The 21,910-nt window shown below is 41.1% G+C and overlaps 1 long non-coding RNA gene across 2 annotated transcripts; it reads left to right on the top strand.

Moving 5' to 3' along the window:
• Positions 1-4,490: 4,490 nt before the first annotated feature.
• Positions 4,491-7,532, top strand: LOC145585863 (uncharacterized). 2 transcript variants are annotated; one of them, XR_014100746.1, is made up of 4 exons: positions 4,491-4,677; positions 4,794-4,900; positions 6,095-6,160; positions 7,101-7,532. It is a non-coding gene; the product is annotated as an uncharacterized LOC145585863 (long non-coding RNA). The 2 variants fall into 2 exon arrangements; XR_014100745.1 differs by having other exon boundaries at positions 4,491-4,900.
• Positions 7,533-21,910: the final 14,378 nt, after the last annotated feature.

Below are 21,910 nucleotides of genomic sequence, written 5' to 3'. Positions count from 1 at the left end.
TTTGATGTGCAATGTGTTGATTCTTCTAATGTTAACATGATTTCCCATGATGTGTCACATGATCCCATTAGTGAACCTAGAACAAGTGTTTTCAATTCTATTTCCTCTTTTGTTCATGAAAATGAGGTGCATGCTCGAGTTGACAAATCTCATATGTTTGATTGTGCCCCCACTCTCCAATGTGATTTATATGCTCATGATCTTAATGTTAATTCTTTCAATCTTGGTTGTACTTCTTCTTCTTTTTTAGAGCCTCAACTTTCTACACCTTTTGAATCTCCTATTGCTACTTTGGAAGCTCAAATTAGGCATGATGAGTTTAGTGATGATCTTGGGCCTAATAAGGAGTCGATTCTTAATCTTATGAGATTTCAACTAGATATGATGAAAAAGAGTGAGGAGTCTCTTAAAATGAGTGAGGAGCAAATTGAGGAGAGAAGAAGGAGAAGTGAAGATATAGAAAGCCAATTGTCATTCTTGATGCTTGTTTATTAAAAATCCCTATCCAATGTGTGTGTTGAGAATGATGATGATGATATTCACGAGCAACCAAGAGAGTGTGAGGATACTTTTGATGAGTATTTGAGTGATGGTGAGGGAGTTGAGAATGAAGAGAGAGTTGAATTTGAAATGCTAACCATCTTTCCTATCTTGATGAGTCTCAAGTGTATGTTTGTGGGCCTTTGATCTATGAACACATAGACTCTTTTGAGGTAATGTCCCATTTGTTTTGTGAGAATGATATGAAAATTTATAGATTTTTGGATGAGTTCATCGAGAAAGCTTATTGGAGTTTAGAAGAGTTTACGATGATTCTACCTCCACTCATGCATGGTTTTGAGGACTTAGGTTTTGAGATAATTGAAGGAAAGGTTTATTGTGGTGCAAAGGAGGTTGAGGTTAATTCCCTTGGAGTTTTTGAGCTTGAGGGAGATGTAGATTGTGAGAGACCTTCATTTGAGGACTCTATGATTGATTTTCATGATCTCATTGGAGATGTGAGACCTTGTATTAAGGGAGTAGCTACCCCTTTACCTATTTCTCATACCCCTCTTTCTCAAAGGTTTGACCACATCCCTTCTTGCCCTATTTTTCTCCCTTCCTATCTCAAAGAGCCTATTGGGGACCCCCTTGTCTATGATGATCATAATGTCCCTCATTCGTCTATTGTTGAGGAAAAGGGTGATGTTGCCACCCAAAAATATTTTAGTGATGAGGATTTGCCTTTTTCTTTTTCTTTCCATTCTTTTATTCCCCCTTCTTCTTATTTTCTTGTTTTTCCTTTTGATCCTTCTTCTTCTTTCTTTTGGCACCTCTCTCCTCACTTGCGTGCAACAATCTTATTGCACGTCCTTTTCCCATCATTTGCCTACCTTCTCTCTAACAAAATGTGTAGTAGTGCATTTGACAAGCTCTTGCGTGCGTTGAATTATTACTTTCTAGAGCAGTCAAGCTTGGTTCTTAAGCAAGCCTTTCTCGGGAAGTAACCCATGTTTTATTGCTTTCATTTTCTTTTCTTTTTCAAATATATTTTCTCTAATGGAAATGTTTGTGTTCCTTTTGCTAGGTATATGACTTGATATACTTTGGTGCTTTAATTTGGATCAAGAATCAAGGAAGTTTAACTCCTATTTTTGTTATCTTATGGAAGGCAAGGTTCAATTCTTGAGGAAATTAGCTTTAAAAGGTTTAATTAGGTAATTTGCGGGTATTTGCACCCACCTAATATCCGGTAATATTCTTCGTTGCTCTTTCTCAAGTGGATGATGACTTGTTGGATATATGTTGGTTTGTTGGATTGATCTTCTTGTTTTCCCCTCCCATGGTTTCTATGATTTATGTTTGAGTGTATTGTCTAATTCAAGCTGTTTAATGGGATGTTGATTCATATAAGCTATGCACCTTTGTATATGCATTTCCATGTTCTATATCTTGAAAAACTCCAAAAAGATTTTTGTTTCTATCAAGGCAAATTGCAATGTGTTTTGTTTTGCTCTTGCTTTGGACATAATACTTTTGGACTTGTATAGTTGAATGAATTCCTTCTTAAATGGTAATGGTTTTCACGATTTGAGAGTATGTTTGGTTGATTCTAGGATAGAGTATGCTAAAGTAGAAGCTTAGAAATTTTGGGACCTTGAAGCTGGATTCTATTTGCTTTTGAAAATTTGCAATTGCTCCCTTTTGGTAAATTTGAAGCTTTTAGTGAGTTTTTGCCACAACCGTGTGAGGTTTCATGATTTTCATGCCTTCTACATATCTTGCATGAGAGGCATGGATCCTTGACTATTGCGTACCTAATATTGAATCTTGACTCATAATTCTCAAACCCGAGACCGAACCATCTAGGGAGGACGACATCATTTCGGGGTGGTAATTTTTCTTTTTCTAGGTTTAATCTTCTTTATTTTAGTTCATTAGGTTTACATTTTCCTTCTTGCTAACCATTTGAGCCTTTTCCCTTCTTTTCAAGCCACATCTTTAGAACTTTGAGCCATTTGTTTCTTTCTGTTTGGTTTTTGTGAAGCAAATGATCATGCTATTGGAGATTGTGGTATACGAGTTTGGATATTGAATCTTTTTGTAAGCAAGCTTGTGTTTTGTGTATATTTTGTGAATAATGGCAAATGAATGATGGTAAAAGCCGTCCAAAGTTAAAAAAAAGGCAAGGACATAATAAATGCAAAGTTGTAAGAGTCGTCCATAGTTAAAAAAAGGCAAGGATAATTGCTTTGAAAATATGAAAACAACAAAATAAAATGAAATTAGAAAATTCAAAAATATTTTGATGTGAATTATTCTCCCTTTTGAAGCATTGAGGACAATGCTTCATTTAAGCTTGGGGGAGAAGCATATATGCCTTTTGTTATATGTTTGTGAGTATAGCTTTGAATAAGCTTGGGGGTGATAGTTTGCTTTTTTTGGTGACAACTTGATTGTGATTCTAAGAAAGGGCCCGTTCTTTGCTTCACTATTAGGGATACCACCAAATTTTTTTTTTTTTTTTATATTTTAAGCCTACCTTCACCCTTTTTTCCTTACGTTACAACCATTAGGAAAGACCTTTTGACTTAGAGGTTAAGTCACATATCGAGGGAGGAAATTATGAGTTAAAGCCTATGGAGAGGAGATGCAAAGTCAACATGTCGAGAAACCTCAAATCTATTTGTTTTTCTGGTTCCTTCGAGGACCTATAGAGACACTCACTAAAAGTAGATTTGAAGCTGATTGGGAGAATGTGCTAAAATGTTTTGAGATGAAAGTGAATTGCGTTTCTTTAGTTCTCTATGCTTAGCATGTCCTATGTTTCAATCAACCTTAGATATCTTAAAATGTGCATTCCCTTACTTGTTTAGAAAGATTTGCATTCATTTATGCTTGTACATTTGGAAAAGTCCTTTCATAAACATTTGTTTACTTTTCTTGTATTTTGGTTTCATTTTCGTGCTTTGCCTTGTTTGTATTATTACGAGAGTTATAGGTTAATCTCTTTGGAAACCTTTAGGAGAGCATCATTCGTCCTCTAGGGCGATCTAGGGGTTTAAATGGTTTGTCTTTAGTTTCTAAAATTGTCCGTGGTTATTACAAAAGTGATTTATGTTTTGGGTATTTTATACCCGGCCAAGTGGCCCAACCAGAGCCTGACATGTGTCACTGGAAGGGGCGCCACCTTGGACATTCCACATGGTGACACGTGTCAGGCAGATACTGCCCTTGATTTTGGGTATTTAATGATCCCAAGTGGATCAATAAGAGAGCGACATGTGTCGCCCTAAGAGACGCCCAAATGGCTTCTCAAGATGTGCGACATGTGTCACTTAGATATCATTTCTAAAATGGAGGCCTTTAAAGGCCCAAACTTTAAGGCGCCGTAAACGGCGTGCCCTAATCCCTAGGTCATCAAACCCTAGGGAGGGAACACTTCCCCAAAAGACCCTATAAATAGGGACCGTTCCCTCATTTATGACGGGACGTCACATCAACATTGATTACAGAGCTGTCGTTCTCAAGAAACAGACAACACATAAGCTTGGAATCCAGGCAGATAACTTTATTTCCGCAAGTTTTACTCCGAATACCGTACTAACTTAATCTTCGGAGGCGGACCACCGACCATCCGACGGTCCGTTTTCTTTGCAGGTACAGGCGACCTTGCGGAATCTAGTCTTGAGTTGTAACTCTCCCGAGGGACACAAAAAAACCTCGAAACATTTCGCGCCGTCACTAGTACAAAATTGGGCTTAAGTAACACCCATCGGTAACACTTTAAAAAATTTAGGATTATTTGATTTTTACGTAACACTTTTGTAACATTGTCGTATTAAGTAACATATTTTGTAACACATTAATATTATGTAACACTTTACGGTAACACTTTTATATTAGGTATCACTTAGTTGTAACGCTTAATTTATGCTCAATCCTTTTTATTTTTTTTCCTTATTAAATATTTTTTTTCTTCTAATCTCATTGTAGAAAAAAATGAGCAATTAATACCATCAAATACCCATTCTCTCTCTGAATGAGTTTAGATTATACAATCAATGGAGTCGCCTTCATTATTAACAGCGTCATTCCCTGAATCAATCATCATCATCGATAAATACCATCATCTGAATCACAAGCAACATCATCAAATGAATCGAGAGTTCGAGAGCGAAGGAATAATAGCATACGGTACTACTACGGTGCTCATTACTTCATTATATCTTTGGTTATACAGTTCATCAATTCGTTGTTGCCTTGCGAAATTCATCACAAAATCAGTATTTTTCGTTCAATTTGTCATCTAGGGTTTCATTCGTCACAAATTCGCCATCTGGGGTTTCAATTGTCACAAAATCACAAATCCAGTTGAATTAGTCATCTCTGATTTCATCTAATTTGCGCTTCCAATCAGGTATTCTGTTAATTTTGGTGGATTTTCAACGTTTTTGGTTATGTTATCATTAATTTTCATGTGAATTATATTATTACAATCTAGTTTATAGGGTTTATATTGTTGGTTGGATTCTATTTAACTAATTAAAATTGAAATTTACATCTATTGTTATTCACGATTTTATGCATTTTTTTGTTTTTGTATATTAATGAACTTTTCTTGTTTAAAAGATGTTATATGTATCTTATTATTGATCTTAAATTTTATTGATTTTCCTATAAAGCATCAAATATTCATTAAGAATGATGTGAAGTTGTTAATTTTAAAAGAAATAGTTGATTTAATTCCTAAATATATGTGAACTAGATGAATTCAGCAGTCTTGGCGAGGCAGCAGCTGCAAGCTTAAATCCCCACCCTAGCTATAGCTAGCATTTGAATGAAGTAGAACTAGGGAAGAGGTGAATCAGATTCTAGCCAACATTGGTGTTTCAGATTGGTATTCTTATCAATGTGCCTACTATTTGAAATTACTTTTACAATCTTCTACAGATGTGATAACATAATTTTCTTGTACTTGTAAGAAATATATATTATGATAAAGTACGAACAAAATTTCAATAAGACTTTTCCAGATTTTAAACTATAGGAATGTCTTGGTGGTAGTGGCCTTTCTCTTCCAGAATTCCATGGACTCATAAAGAAACTTTAAGTTACTGAGAGGAAGATATCACAGGGAAAAGTATACAGATAAAATATCACAATACTATCTACTACACACCTTACAAACATGATTAGAAATTTTGGCCATATATTAAGAAAGTAATAAAACAATGCAATTTAATAATAAGCTAAAAGGTGTCACCTGATTGTGTAATGCCCAACGGCTTACTCTCTAGCATTTGACTTTCTTTCATCCTTCAGGTTTGGCCACTAAGGTTGTACTCATTCAGATCATCTCCTTTCTTACCTACATTGATAGGAAACAATTACCATTTTCTAGCATGTTCATTTAACTGCCGAGGGGCAATCTGAACTATTATATAAGTGCTTTTTTTCTTTTTCTTTTTTTTTTTCTATTTGAACTTGTTATGTTATGATTTTTGTAAGTTAGTGGTTAAGTGTAGTGTAACAAAATTTACTCTGACCTCTATTTTGCAAGTCAAATTTTCAAGGTCATATTTTATATAGTGACAAAGTTTACATTTGGCAGTTTTGAGCTGAGTGGTTTTAAGGTGCTTGGGCAGCAGGCGACTTGTGCCGGCTTCAATTCACTAAGGTAAATTTCTACCATTGGCACAATTTCAATGCACTTTTATCTTTGCATTGCGTGATTATAGCTTATCAGACTTTAGTATTGGCAAGAATAAAACCATCATGTCGGGATGTACGTAGTCTAGAAGCTTTTTACATATCTTTTGAGTTTAGAATTGCGTGATAACCCCCTACTTTATTGATCTGATGGTAATGAGAGTTTACAATCTTGGTTTTCTCAAGTCTTTATTTGTCTGATGGTAATGACAATTCACAATTGTTGTTTTGCTCAGTTATATCAGAATAAGATTGCTTTGTGTTACCCTTTTTTTTGTTTTTTTTTTTTTTTTTTGTGTTACCTGATATGTATTTGTCTTTCTAAGTGGTTGAGACCATATTTAATTATATAAACCTTTCTGCCTTTGTAAATTTTATAAGCTGGTTCAGTACTCTTGGATAACCTGATACCTGAATTTGGGCCTGCTTCTCATGTTATAAAAGATGTGAATACTCTAAAGCTACATTTTGACACTTTAGATCAGATCAAGACCTTGTGTATATTAATATATGTACATTATTCATCTGTTGGGTAAATTATAGAATTTGATGGTACTTCCTTGCGTAAATTTGATGAGCCCATGAATTATGGACTATGCTTTGAAATATGGATAATGCTGAATGATTGATGATATCTGATCATCTTTGTAATCAAAGTGGCACTTGCTGGATCAGGGATGATGTTGATTGATGAGAGCATATCTGTCATATTTATATATCTATATATCTGTAGGTATGTGTAGGACAATAGGAGAGTTCTTTAAGATGGAAAATTGTTGCTGCAATCAAAGAAAGACATCTGCTGCTGATACTATAAAAAAAATACTACCAACATAACGAGTGTCATATGGCATTATGATGTCCTTTAACAATGAATTAATCAGATATTTTGCTCCTGTACTCTGCAGAATCTGGAGAAAATCAGGGGGAAGGAAGTGCTAGCTGCAAACACAGAAGAAATTGTTCGTGTAGAGTCTAGTTCAGTTGTTCAATCCCAGTTTGTGGACACGAAAATGGTCTCTTATCCCAGAATAGCTGTTGAAACTCAGCAAAATAGATTTTCCACTGTGATAAGTGCCGCACTTGCAACTACGGCTGCAGTTAGCACAAGTACTCCCAATGTTTTTTCTAGCTAGCTAGCTGCTGCTATGTGTTATTGTTACTACTGTTTGCTGCAACTGCGCTGACTGTTTTTTAGAGATTAAAGGTCTAAAAGAGACTGAAGTTCACTTTCTTTTTATTTTGATTATTAGATTGTTTAGCAAATAAAAAAATTGGTGTTTATGGATGTTTTTTGTAAGAACTATGAAATTAATTATTTCAATTCAAATTATTGACTATTACATGTGTTAATTTCAAATTTTTTTTGTTACTGTACATATTAAAGTTATTTTAATAATAATAATAATAATAATAATAATAATAATAATAATAATAATAATAATAATAATAATAATAATAATAAATGTTACCTATTCATTAATATGGTGTTACATTAGTTTGCAAAAAGTGATACATAATGTCAAATAAAGTGCTATTAAATGTCAAAAGAAGATCGAAAAATGTTACCTAATAATGAACATAGTGTTACATTAGTTTGACAAAGTGATACATAATGTTGAAAAAGTGATACTATATGATTGAAAAATGTTACTAAAGATAAGTAAGTGTTACTTAAGAAATAAGAAGTAACACTTTAAAAATGATACAAATGATATAATAAGTGATACATAAGAGGGTTTATGGTAACACTTCTGAAAGTGTTACCATACGTTACTCAAAGTGTTACATAAGACCTTAGGTAACATGGGCGGAAGTATCACCCAATAAACTGTTACCTATTGTCTATAGTAACACTTTTAACACTTTATGTAACACTTTTTGGGTGTTACTTGAGGTTAGTTTTGTACTAGTGCGTCTGTGGGGAGAGTACCTCTAAGATGGCTTCCCCAGAAAATCCTGTGCCGCCTCCAGAGACCAATCGGCCTCTGGAAGAGATACAGGTCCATACGGACCATAACTCAGGTGACGACGCAGATGTAAAAACATATGTGGCCCCTAACAATTCACTCATCTCTAAGCGCCTCCGTCATAAAGAAAGGTGGGAGCGTAATGCTAACCAGGCGGGTAATAGTCAACTCCCTGGACCCTCAAGTAAGCACACAGGGCATGCAACTGATGCCTCCCAGGCGGTAGGATCAGCCCCAATCACCCGTGACGAGCTCATGAAATTCATGAGTAGCCTCAAGGGTGAAATTAAGGGACAAATCAACAAGTGGACGGTTGCCCCTAGAAAGGAGTCGTCGGTCACAAGGCCTGTTAAATCAGGGCATCCGGGACCGACAGCCGACTCCTCACCCGGAGAAGGCTCGGCCTCAGTTTTATTTATCAAGACTCCGTTTCCCTGAAAATGGTGACATGGAAAGGCATCCAGCATGTTCTGCCGGATGGTAGCAAACAAACATTTCCTGATGCTCGTTAGTACATTGACCAGCTAAGGAATCAGCAGCAGTCGGAGTCGGCCTCAACGTCGACTTATCATGACAGTTTACAGAACACCTCGGTGAGGAATTCCCCTTCCGTGCCAAGGACTCCCTCAAGCGGCCCCCTCATGCTATCGGGGCCTCACCTGATCAATTTGGCGCAGTATGTGGCACAGCCACCATACAAAAATCCTGCTTTGCCTTACATCCAGCCTTCCTTCTTCGGAGGACAGGCGACATATAACTATCTGCCTTTGGACTGGCAGCTTCGGCTACAAAACCTTGGGGAGCAGCCCTCTGCGTTCTCTAGGGAAATAGCCGAGGCCGAACAGCCGGCCAAGGTAAAAAATGTCATGGTTGGAACCTATGATGGTACCACCAACCCTGAAGATCACCTATAGGCATACACCCACGTCATGTACTTACAGGGGTTGGATTATGTCGCCTAGTGTCGATGCTTCCCAGCCACCCTTAAGGGCATAGCCCAGCAGTGGTTTGGCAATCTGCCGGCTGGTTGCATAAACAGCTTCAAGACGCTTGCGTTCTTGTTTGCTTCTAACTTCTCTATGAACATCCCTACAAAGAAAACGAGCCTTGATCTAGGCCATGTGTAGCAGGGGGATAGAGAAGGGTTGCGATCATACATCAGGCGGTTTAATCTGGTGAGAATCAAGATACAAGGACTGTCTGACGAAGTGGCTTTTACAGACTTTTTCAAAGATCTGAAGGACGGGTCGACTTTCAAGTTCGAACTCGTCCGAAAGAAAATCTTCACCCTCCAAGGAGCCCTGATGGAGGCAAACGCTTATATTCAGGCGACCAAGCTCTACTCCTCTAATAAGCAGTCGGACTCTAAGAAGTCTGACCGACAGAAGGAGAGTCGACCTTCTCAGCCGTCTCTAAAACCAGAAGAGAGCAAAAAGAAAAAACAGATCTGGGCGGTTGATAACTCCGATCAGTCGGCCTAGAAGAAAAAGAAAGAATGGAAGTCGTACGTTCCAAGGTACGAGTTCCACAAGGATAGCTACTCCATCCTCATGGAGATTAAGGATCGGCTGACTCTTAAGAAGCCGACTCCTATGAAAGGTTCCGCTGAAAATCGAAAAAAAAATAAACGTTATCACTACCATGAAGATGTCGGCCATGACACCAATGATTGCTTTAGCCTCAAGCGGGAGCTTGACCGTCTGACCTACAAAGGAGCGCTGAAATCCTATGTGAAGTCCAAAGTGGCTTCAAAATTGAATCCCGAGAAGTCGAGCTAAAAGACTCCCCAACCTACTATCAGCTTTGAAACGGGTGAGGAATCGGTCTATACGATAACAGGCAGATTCGCCGGTGGTGGTCCAACCGTCCAGGGCAACACGGACCATCTGAGAAAGATGGTCCATTATATTGATGAGGGACAGGCGGCCAACACATCCGCCTTCCCTGAAGTCATCATCACCAAAAATGACAGAGGCAAAGTCCGTCGGCCGCTTGATGACCCTATGGTCAGAGAATGCAAAGTGGCCAACCAATTGGTTGGTCGCATCTTAATTGACACAGGAAGCTCCTCAGACATCATTAGCTACAAATGTCTATCCAACCTGAAATACAAGCCGGATAGTATGATGGATGTCTCCTACCCTCTTTTGTGTTTTGGGGGAGGAGTTGTGCATCCAGTCGAACGCATTGATTTTCCCATCCGATTGGGAGAAAAAGGTAGCGGTCGGCACATGACCATCCGGTTCCTTGTGGTCGAGGAGCTGACCGCCTACAACCTCATCCTTGGCCGACCCACTCTTAACGAGTGCAAGGCAGTCATTATTCCTGCTCTCATGCTTGTCAAGTATGAGAGGGATGATGGGATTTTTGGCTCCTTGAATGGGGGACCAGAAGACGGCTTGAGAATGCTATCTTTTGGACGTCAAGCCTGCGACTACTGCAGCCAGTCAGGGCAAAGAGCCTATAGACCTTGATGAAGTCAAGGATGACCATCCAGCCCCACCAGCCGTTAAGAAACAAAAGCCTAATCCGCTGGTGGTGGTTAAAAAAGAAAAGCAACAGCAATCACTGATAAAGGAACGGTCAGACCACCTCCGTCCCCAGCCGACTGGTCAGCACATTGATTTTCCTCTAGAGGATAGCCGCCCAGAGCGAACTGTTAAGGTAGGTACGGCTGCTTTTGCTAAGTTGGGCACAAGTTTGAACAAACTGCTGAAAGAATTCAAAGACATTTTTGCCTTTGAAGTTGAAGAGATGTCAGGCATCAGCCCAGATCTTGCTGTCCACAAACTCGTTGTGGATCCCAAAAAGAAGCCCATTCGGCAAAAGAAAAGAAACCATGGCGAGTCAGGCGGCAGCCGCCGAAGTTAAAAAGATGTTAGACGCTTGGTTCATTCAGCCATGTAACTTCCCTTAATGGGTTGCAAATGTTGTGCTTATAAAGAAGCCGAATTGTACCTGGCGCATGCGTGTAGATTACACTGACTTAAACAGAGCAGGTCTAAAGGATAGTTATCCACTTCCAAAGATCGACAGTCTGGTCGAATCTATAGTCGGACATGCCCTGATGATCTTTATGGACGCCTACTCAGGCTTTCATTAGATTCCCCCGTGGAAAAAGGATCAAGAAAAGACGTCATTTGTCACTGATCAGGGGTTATTCTGTTATAATGTAATGTCGTTTGGTTTGAAGAATGCGCCTGCTACTTTCCAATGATTAATACAGTCTTCATTAATCAAATTGGGAGGAATGTAGAGGCGTGCATTGATGATATGATAGTCAAATCCAAATAGCAAGCGGATCACCTGTCTAACCTCCGAGAAACATTCTCCACACTCAGGCGGCACAAGGTCAAGTTTAATCCAAAAAAGTGTGTCTTTGGTGTTGAGTTTGGGAAGTTTCTCGGATTCTTAATTGACCAAAGGGGGATAGAGGCCAACCCTAAAAAAATACAGGCGATAATCGACAGGTAGTCGCCCCGTTTAGTGAAGGAAGTTAAAAAATTATGCGTTTGTCTGGCAGCTCTGGGAATATTTCTCAGTCGGTCAGGCGACAAGTGCCTCTACTTCTTCCAAGCGATCAGGAATAAGACTAGATTTGAATAGGGATGCTGAAGTCGCTTTCCAAAAGATGAAAACGCATCTGCACTCTTTGCCAAGGTTGGTTAGTCCCTTGCCCAAAGAGGTGCTCTATATGTATCTGGCCGTTTTAGATCATACCCTCACCACTGTACTCTTAGCTGAAAGAGACGGCATCCAGCTCCCAATCTACTTCATTATCCACGTTCTTAGAAACGCAGAGCTTCGGTACCCCATGGTTGAAAATTTTGGTCTCGCCCTTTACATGGTTGTCAAGAAGTTAAAACCTTACTTCTTGGCACATCCGATCACGATCTACACTGACCAACCGATCAAGCGGCCAATGACAACCCTGGAGTCTTCTAGTCGAATGCTCAAATGGGCTATTGAGTTACATGGACTGGAAATCACTTTCGAACTAAGGAAGGCAATAAAGGGGCGAGCATTTGCTGACTTTATTGTTGAAATGACAAGGCCGGCTGAGATGGATCATATCAATCAGGTTTGGAAAGTGTATGTGGACGAAAGCTCCACGATGAACAACTGTGGTGCAGGCGTAATTTGTCAGTCTCCTGAGGGTGACAAATATGAATATGTACTACGATTCAAGTTCCAGGCCTCAAATAATGAGGTCGAGTATGAAGCCCTGCTAGCCGGCATCCAGATGTGCAAGGCGGCAGGGGCAACGAGAATTGACGCCTGTTCTGACTCTCAATTGGTCGTAAGCCAATACAATGGTGTCTATGAGGCCACCCATCCGATTATGATCAAATACTTGCAGGCGGTCAAGGCTGAAGCTGGGACACTTGAAGACTTCAATTTAAGCCAAGTGCCTAGATAAAAAAATAATCAAGCGGATGCTCTGTCCAAACTAGCATTATCCGCCTGCTGTGAAACGCCTCGGTCAGTCTTCTGGGAAGTCATGGAAAAAGAAGTATATCTGATGAAGACCCCATTGGAGTACTTGACCGAAGCTCCACCTGGATGGATAGCATTCGGGCATACCTAACAGACGGCACCCTTCAAAATTCACCTCAGGAGGCGGCCGTGTTGAAAAAACAGGCTGCAAGCTTTGAGATACGGAAAGGAGAGCTCTTCAAATCAAGTTTCACGAAGCCTCTTTTGAAGTGTGTGACCCCAGAAAAGGGGAAAGAAATCCTCAAAGAATTGCATGCTGGATAATGTGCCTCTCATATAGGCGGCATATCCTTAGCTGTTAGAGCCAGGCGGCATTTTTTTTTTTTTGCCTACCCTGGAGTCGGATGCTATGGAGATGGTTAAAAAATGTGACAAGTGTCAAAAATTTGGCAAGCTGATCCACCGTCCGGCCACTGACCTGACGACCATCAACAGTCCTGCGCCATTTGCTAAATGGGGCATGGACATTCTGGGCCCATATACGACTGCTCCAGGTGGCAGGCGTTACATCTTAATGGCTGTGGATTACTTCACCAAATGGGTAGAGGCAGAGGCGGTCAAAAACATCAAGACAAAGGACGTCATTTCCTTAATCTGGAAGAATATCATCACTCGTTTTGGGGTGCCTATGTCTATGGTTTTTGACAATGGTCCTCAGTTTGAGACCCCTCACCTGAAGACTTGGTTGGAAGATCAAGGGATCTCCAATTATTTTGCATCAGTCGGCTGACCCCAAGCAAACGACCAAGTTGAAGCCTTCAACAAGTTAATCTCAAACGGCATAAAAAATAAAATTGAGAAAGCTGGCGGCCTATGGGCGGATGAATTACCACGCGTCCTATGGGCCATCAGAACAACAGCACAAGGGTTGACTGGAGAAACCCCATTCCTCATGGTGTATGGGGCAGAAGTTGTCTTTCCTATTAAACACTATGAGCCGACTCTTCAGATAATGCTATATGATGAAGAGGCAAACTGGGAGGCCATGCGCCTGGCATTGGACTTCCCAGAGCGTAGGGGCAATGGTGCCTTGCGCCATGAGATATACCGTCTGAGAATGACTCGAGCTTACAACAAAAGAGTACACAAGCGCCCTTTAAAAGTTAGGGACTTTGTGTTACGAAAAACGGAGGCAGTCGGTAGGGTGAATGAACAAGGAAAGTTAACCCCAAATTAGGAAGGCCCCTACCGAATCTATGAAGAAGTAAGAGGCGACACCTACTGCCTGGAAACACCATACGGCAGGAGGCTACCCAGAATTTGGAATGTAGATAACCTGAAGAAGTATTACTTCTAAAATTTTGTAAAGTTTTTGACTTGTTAATGAAATTTTGCCTTCATTCATACTTGTCTTTATTTTCTTTATTTTGAGCACCGACTGCACAAAGTGCAAAAGGACCATGCTCATAGCAATGAAAGATGCCGCCTGCACAATGTGCTTGCGGATCCTACTTACCCTCTATGCTACCGCCTGTACAACGTGCAGGCGGACCAAATTTTTTACTAATGATGACGTTAGAGTTTCGCCTGCACCATGTGCAGACGGCCAACGTCGAGATTCTACGAGCTACCGCCTGCACAATATGCAGATGGCTAAGCACACTCTTAAACTTAATATTATTTAGGGACCGTCTGCCCCAATAGCAAACGCCTAAGAAAGGACCCGACTGCACCAAAACAGTCGACCTAAAAACTATCCTTAAGCTAAGTGAATAACTTGGTAGCTAAACTAATGTACAAGTAACGAGAGGCCAATGGCCAGATGATAAACTAAGTTTATAACTTATCAGCTAATTATCTTTTATTTTAAGCTAAGTCAATGACTTAGTTGCTATTTAATTCTTTAAACGAGCCCAATGGCCGGATGAACATTATTTAAATTACCGTTTGCTCCGACATGAGTACGACTGTCTGCTCCAACATGAGTCAGGAAACCGGCGACATGCATTCGGGCGAATTCATCAAGGAGAACCATCTCCCATTTGGGTGGCACATTGCTCTACGAAAACAACAAGTGGCCCTACCGAATGCGCTAAGGCATCGCTCGCAGTCGTTTGATTTAATCTAACTTGAAATCTAAAAAGCACCTAGTCTTCCGGCTATTCTAGTACAAACGGATGACAGCTGCTGATTCAGGATTAGATGCTACCTTACCGCCTGTCCTTGTTATGGGGCAAGGCAGGCGGACCAATTCGTTCTTAATTAAAATGTTAAGTTAAAAAACTTAGCAATTTTTCTATACTACTCGAGGCCTTTGGCCGGATGCATTTATATAACCATCTGCTCTATATGGTCGTATGCCGCTTAGCTTGGGGCAATCACCATAGTGATTGATTGACTCAGAAACCATTCATACTCATTAAAGTATAAAAATTTCTAAGTCAATCAATCCATACAACTGAAACCAAGCGACATCCGGCCAGGGGCAAGAACATTCGCATACTATAAAAGTTAAAATATTTAGCCAAAATTCTATGCATGAAATTTGAAAGCTTTGAAAATTTTTAAAGCATGAGCGCCAACATGAATAAAACCGGTCAAACGACTGGATGTTGCTTAAATAAATAAAATAGCCGTCAAAATAGACGAATGTAATTGTCAGTTGGAAGAGCCAGAAATTGTTAAATTACCCGACCCCTTGATCGATAAAACACATGATTACTCAGCAAGCAGGCCGGAAAAGCAGAATAATTGGCCATCCGGCCGTAGAAAGAAAAAAAATTAAGCTTAAAGATCAGGGGAGCTTCTTAGCATTGGCATCCGCCTTGTCCTCCGGCGCATGCTCCTTGGACTCCTCATTCTCCCCCTGATCATCCTCCTCGTCCCCAGAAGACGAGCCGCCTGACAAGCTGGACTCCTCGGAGACATTCTTGGCAGCCGCCTCTTGAGCTTCCCTGAGAAGTCGGGCATTGAACTCGTCATTTTCCTTATCAAACTAGGCCTCCCAAGTTTGATAATCGACAGACATCTGCACAGCTGCCCAGGCCGCACGCATGATGACCTCATTATCGTCCATCATTTGTTTAATCAAGGCTTGTTTCTCCTCCTCCATCAAGGACCTATACTTGGTCCGGAGTTGGGTCTCCTGGTTTTGTAGCCGCCCTCAGAGTCTCTTGACCGTCTCACTAAGGTTAAACGCCTTGGATTCCACCTCCTTGAGAGTCTCCAGCTTCTCCTCAAGGCCCTTAACCTGCTCTTGGAGCTCCTTCACCCGCTGCTTTGCCGCGTCCAAGTTCTGCTGGTTTTGCAGATTTGCTAACGCTTGGGAATACAACATATCAAGTGTCTGAATCTCATTTTGAAAAATCTCAAACTGATTTTTGTCCAAAGTAGAGGCGGCCCGAGCATTCGCTGCCTTTACCTCCATGGTCTTCTCGTTGAGTGGCCCTTTAAGATCGATCACGCGCTGCATAGCCTACCGTCGTCCAAAGCAAGGAAATTCATCAGAAACCATTCGGCAAAAAATATCAGCCAAGTCATAAGATAAAGTCTTACCTTGAAAAGAAGCGCCAGAATGCCATCAAGGTTAAGGGTGCTGACTCCTCTAAAGGAAGCCTTGTCCTCAGGATCAAGTATCCTGAGCATCTGCTTGGCCATCTGAAGGAAAGTTGGCCTCAATGGAGCATCTGTCAATACAAATACAATTAAGTTAAGATTTTTTTAAGACAGTTGCACATCTTGAAACTTTAGGTCGGATGACTTACCTCCTTCTCCCCCTGCGGCTTCGATGTCACCTGTTGTGCCGCCAACAGTGGTGAGTGGCTGCTTGCCACCCTTCGACGCTCGTTGTTGAGCGTCCAGCTTTGTTGGAGTTTGAGTAGGGGAAGAGGTGCCTGTTCCCTTCTTCGGCTTAGTGGCAATGTGTTTCCTGCGATTCTAGGAAACGTCGCCACCCGACTACTTGCGCAGTTTAGGATCCGGTTGAGAAGAGGGGGCAGGCTTTGAAGAGCCACCCTGAAAAGAATTCTAAGTGTGAGACCTTGAGACAAAATACACTAGTAATTCACTGAAAATAAAAATTCAAGGACTGAACAGTTTGTTACCTAAGGAGTGCCGCCTGGCGGCTACTCATCCGCTTGCTTGAGGTTCGAGCGGTAGAAAGCGGGAGAGATAGTCGGCTTCTTCTGAGAGGGAAGCTTGGCCATTGCTACGTCTTCAACAAACAACAAAAAGAGTTAGCAATGAAATAAATAAGAAACAATGTGGGTAGCAAAGCTAATAAAGTAAAGCAGTCAGCTACCTCTCAACATCTCAGTAATAAGGCCGCATGCGGCCAAGTACGTCACGTCCGAGAGCCACTCGAATCGGGGAATATAACTTTGGGGGGTGACTTTCTTGACCCCCGTCTCGTTGTTCATTCGGACGGCCACAATAAAAAGGCCCTGATCGAAAATCTCGTCCTGCGCCGGCCTGGGAACAGGCGAAAGGGCTTTCTTCCCAGCCAGGAGGAGCGGATATTGGGTCCATCGGTTGTACCGCTTGTTCTTTTGGAAGTCTGGGGAAGAGACTATGTAAAAAAATTTCCTCCAATACTTCCACTTATTCTCTTTCCCCATAGTCATTATATAACGGGAATAGCTGGTCAAAGTAAACCAGCCGATCCCGCTTGAATTTGGAGTCTTGCTCAGGTAGTGCATATACGAAGCTGGGCTCCACCTCCAGCATCTCACATGCGGCAATGTAGCCTAAAATGTTAACCTAAGAATTAGGGGCTAGTTGCCAGATACCCAGCTGGTATCCATCCAAGATCCTCTCCACGACCGGATGGAGAGGGAAGCGTAGTCTTGCCTGGATGGCCGTCTCGTAGCAGCCTAAGCATTGGTCACTATAGCAGGCCATCTCAGGCCAGGTAACCGTGTCTATATCATCCGGCACGGACAAAATAAACCCATGTCCCATGACATGGGTAGAAAGAAACTTGGCCAGATCATCCTTCATGGTTAGCCACCTGCCTTCGGCAACGTGCAAATAATAAGGAGCACGTTCATGCCGCTTGGAAGCAGACGGCTCCTCCTAACCCTCTCCCTTCTCAACGGAGAGGAACTCTCTGGTAGCTTTAAGGTTCGACTCGAGTCAAGGGGAACGCAGTTGGAGGATGATGACGCGGAGTCATCATCAGAGTTCTCTTCGGAGCAGGGGGCCTTTCGCCTGGTGCAAGCAGTGTCCTCCCCCAACTCATCATCCGGCACCGATCCACTCGGCCAGGGGTTCTCATACTCTTGTCATACTCCTCCAAGAATGAGTCACTAGGAGTGCTGACGGTGGTAGGGGGTTCCCTACTTATTTTAAAGACAGGCACCCTAATGGAACCGTCTAAAAAAACAGTCTCACTTTCCGAATGGTACCAAGAACCATTCGTCTTATATTTTCTTGTCGTCTGCTTTGTTCTAGCCATCGTGTCCTGCAGGGGCACAGACAATGTTGGATTTGGAGATGTACTTAAAGGAAAGTTCTCGAACGAGCATTCGGTACTCCTAGTTCTAGATTCAGCCGTCTCAGGTGAGCGGCTGATCGCTAATCTAGGTCGTATCAGGTGCGTTTGGGAAACCATTATTGATAAAGAAAAAATGCAAAGAAATAAGTAGAAAAAAAAAAAGATCAGGCGGTTACCTTAGAAGAAGGTAACAAAAGGCGTCGGTTTCGGGCGTCTGGTTGAGTAGGCGAACTAAGATGGTCGTCTGTCGGATGCTGAAGAAGTCAAAGTCTTTGCAAATCAAATTCAAAGATTCTCCCAAAGATTCACGCAAATGTGAATGCAAGGGAGGTCAACCCCTCTATTTATAAAGGGGGTAAGGGTAAAAAACCTAGAACTAAGTGAACAGTAAAAAGTAATTTTTTGGCCACTCATAGCCTGACACCTGTCACAAGCGTCATGTGCCAAGCACGTGATCCCGGTGAGGGGAAAATGTTTTGGGTATTTTATACCCGGCCAAGTGGCCCAACCAGAGCCTGACATGTGTCACTAGAAGGGGCGTCACCTTGGACCTTCCACATGGTGACACGTGTCAGGCAGATACTGCCCTTGATTTGGGGTATTTGATTATACCAAGTGGATCAATAAGAGAGAAACACGTATCGCCCTAAGAGAAGCCCAAATGGCCTCTCAGGATGTGCGACACGTGTCACTCAGATATCAATTCTGAAATGGCGGCCTTCAAAGGCCCAAACTTTGAGGCGCCGCAAAACGGCGTGCCCTAATCCCAAGGTTATCAAACCCTAGGGAGGGAACACTTCCCTATAAATAGGGACTGTTCCCTATTTATGACGGGACGTTACATCAACATTGATTACAGAGTTGTCGTTCTCAAGAAACAATAGCACCTGAGCTTGGAATCCAGGAAGATAACTTTATTTTCGCACGTTTTACTCCGAATACCGTACTAACTTAATCTTCGGAGGCGGATCACCGACCATCTGGCGGTCCATTTGCTTTGCAGGTACAAGTGACCTTGCGAAATCCAGTCTTGAGCTGTAACTCTCCCGAGGGACACAAAAAACCCCAAAACAATTTAGTGTATATTCTTATCTCATCTTTTCTTTTTGTTTGTTTGAATAAGCTCATTATTTCTCCCTTGGTTTTATTTTGCTCGAGGACGAGCAAAAGGTAAACTTGGGGGTATTTGATAGATGTCATAAATGGCACCCATTTTATGAGCATTTAGGTTGTTTTCTTCCTCTATTCATAGCTTTCTTGATCAATAAATGCCTAGTTTTATGCATACGGTCTTGGTTTTACCTTTCCTCTCTTATTTTGTAGCTTTTGTGTATTTTGTTGGTTTTTCTACTCTTTTTTCCTTTATTTGCTCTGTTTTCGTTGTTGTAGGTATTGTACGAGGTCCAATTCTTGATATTGGTGATTTACTAAGGTGGAAGATGCTTTTGGAGCAAGCTCATGGCAATTGGAAAGCTTAAGATGCAAGGAACTGGATTCTCCAAGTTCTAGCTGTTGCGCTCTTAAGTCATGCTCTCATGAAGATGGGGTGTTGGACCCACTGTCAAGTGCTTTTTGGGACTGCCACTCTTAGTGTTCATCATCATCATATTGCGCGTTCACTCAAAGACCTTAGCGAACGCACGAAGCCGCGAGAAGATCGAAGAAACTCAGGGGAATGCGGGTGCACAGCACCTCCGCGCGAGCGTGCGGCCGCGCCTCCCTGTTTATTCGTCTTGCTCGGTTTTTGTTCGAGCCTCCTATATATATATCTTTGTAACCCGATTTTTAGGGCAAGTTTCACAGCAAGTCTTATTTTTAAATTTTGATCATATTCTTAACTTAGTTGAGAGTTTCTCTCTAAAGTTGGGTTAGTTTAGGAGTAGATTTTAGAGAGAGAAAGTGAAGAATTTCAATGGTGATTGAGAGATTGAAGATTCAATGGTGACAATTCTGTTGAAGATCTTCTCTATTATCAATGACCATTTCTAACTCTATCTCATTTTATTGCTTTGTTTAATATTCTTGTTTGTTTGTATTGATTTTGATGTTTGATGCTTATTTAGTGTAGGTGTTCTTCATATATTGTTGATTCTTGATTTCTTTAGTTGTTAGTTGATTGGATGATGATGTTAGAGTAGTTGTTTGCTAGGGATTGGATGATGTTGTTCTTCATATGTTGTTAATTCTTGATTCCTGATTTCTTTAGTTGTTAATTGATTAATGGAAGTTTGCATGTGTGTAATTCGATTATGCCTTGAGAATTATGCTAGATTGCATTGTAGTTTCTAATGATACGGACCATTGATTTAGAAATTACAATTGTCGATTGAGCTTGATTAATGATGCTCCTAGTTAGAGTCTCTCGTAATTGGCCCTAGTTTGACCTCTAGGAGATAGCTTGTTGACTCTTTTGATTGAGCTTGCCATTGGTTTTTTTGTTGGGTAGTTAGTTAGTTTTCTCTCTTATTCTTTGTCTTCGAACTAGCTTAGGCGCATAATTGAGAGCTCTTGAACATTACCGTTCCTTTGGGTTCGACCCTTTACTCGCCTCTATATTAACATTTAGGTTGATTAAGTGTTTATAAATTTAGTTTGAATGAGGGAGAATTAGTGTCAACAACCTAGTTCCACCCTTGTTCAAAACCATCATCATGGATTTGAGAATCCTCAAGGCGAGAGAAATGGTTCTCCACAACATTTTCCGCTCCTCTCTTATCCCTAATCTCAATATCAAAAGTTTGTAGTTCAAGCACCCACTAGATCAACCTAGGCTCGGACTCCTTCTTGGAAAAAAGGCACTTGAGGACTGCATGATCAGTGAAAACAATGGTCTTGGAACCCAACAAATAACAACGGAACTTCTCAAAAGTATGAACAATAGCCAAAAAAATTCCTTTTCCATTGTAATGTAGTTCCTTTGAGCACCATTTAGAGTATTGGACATATAATAGATCACATGGAGCTTCTTTTCCACTCTTTGACCCAAGACACCTCCAGTTGCCGAATCGCTCGCATCACACATCAACTCAAAAGGTAAATCCCATCTTGGGGCTTGAACAACAGGAGTAGAAATTAGAGCCTTCTTCAACTTATTGAATGCTTCCAAACACTTATCATCAAATACAAACTCGGCATCCTTTTGAAGAAGATCATTAAGGGGCTTTGCAATGAGTGAGAAATCCTTGATGAACCTTCTATAAAACCCGGCATGTCCTAAGAAAGATCTCACTCCTTTCACATTGACCGGAGGTGGAAGCTTCTCAATAACCTCACTTTTTGCTTTGTCCACCTCTATCCCCTTGTGAGAAATCTTATGGCCAAGGGCTATGTCTTCCTCCACCATGAAATGACAATTCTCCCAATTCAAAACCAAGTTCACCTTCTCACACCTTACTAAACATTTCTCAAGGTTTTCAAGGCATGCCTCAAATGAAACACCTCCTACGGAGAAGTCATCCATAAACACTTCCATCTCCTCCTCCAACATGTCCCCAAAGATACTCAATATATATCGTTCGAATGTTGCAGGAGCATTACAAAGTCCGAACGGCATTCTCCTATAGGCAAATGTACCATATGGATAAGTGAAGGTTGTTTTCTCTTGGTCATCCGGGTGGATAGGGATTTGGAAAAACCCCGAATAACCATCAAGAAAACAATAGAATTTGTGCCTTGTTAGTCTCTCAAGCATTTGATCAATGAATGTAACACTCTAGAAATTCCCTTCTTTTAAAACACCTGTTTTGCCATGTTTAAAAACTTTAAATAGGAATATCTAAGACATTACCTCCACCGTGAAAACGGTTAAGGCAACTAT

Source organism: Chenopodium album, chromosome 2 (assembly GCF_948465745.1).
Source record: "Chenopodium album chromosome 2, dcCheAlbu1.1, whole genome shotgun sequence".
In the NCBI taxonomy this organism is placed as follows: domain Eukaryota; kingdom Viridiplantae; phylum Streptophyta; class Magnoliopsida; order Caryophyllales; family Amaranthaceae; genus Chenopodium; species Chenopodium album.
Note: the sequence above shows the minus strand (reverse complement) of the source record. Positions and strands in the feature narration are given on the sequence as shown.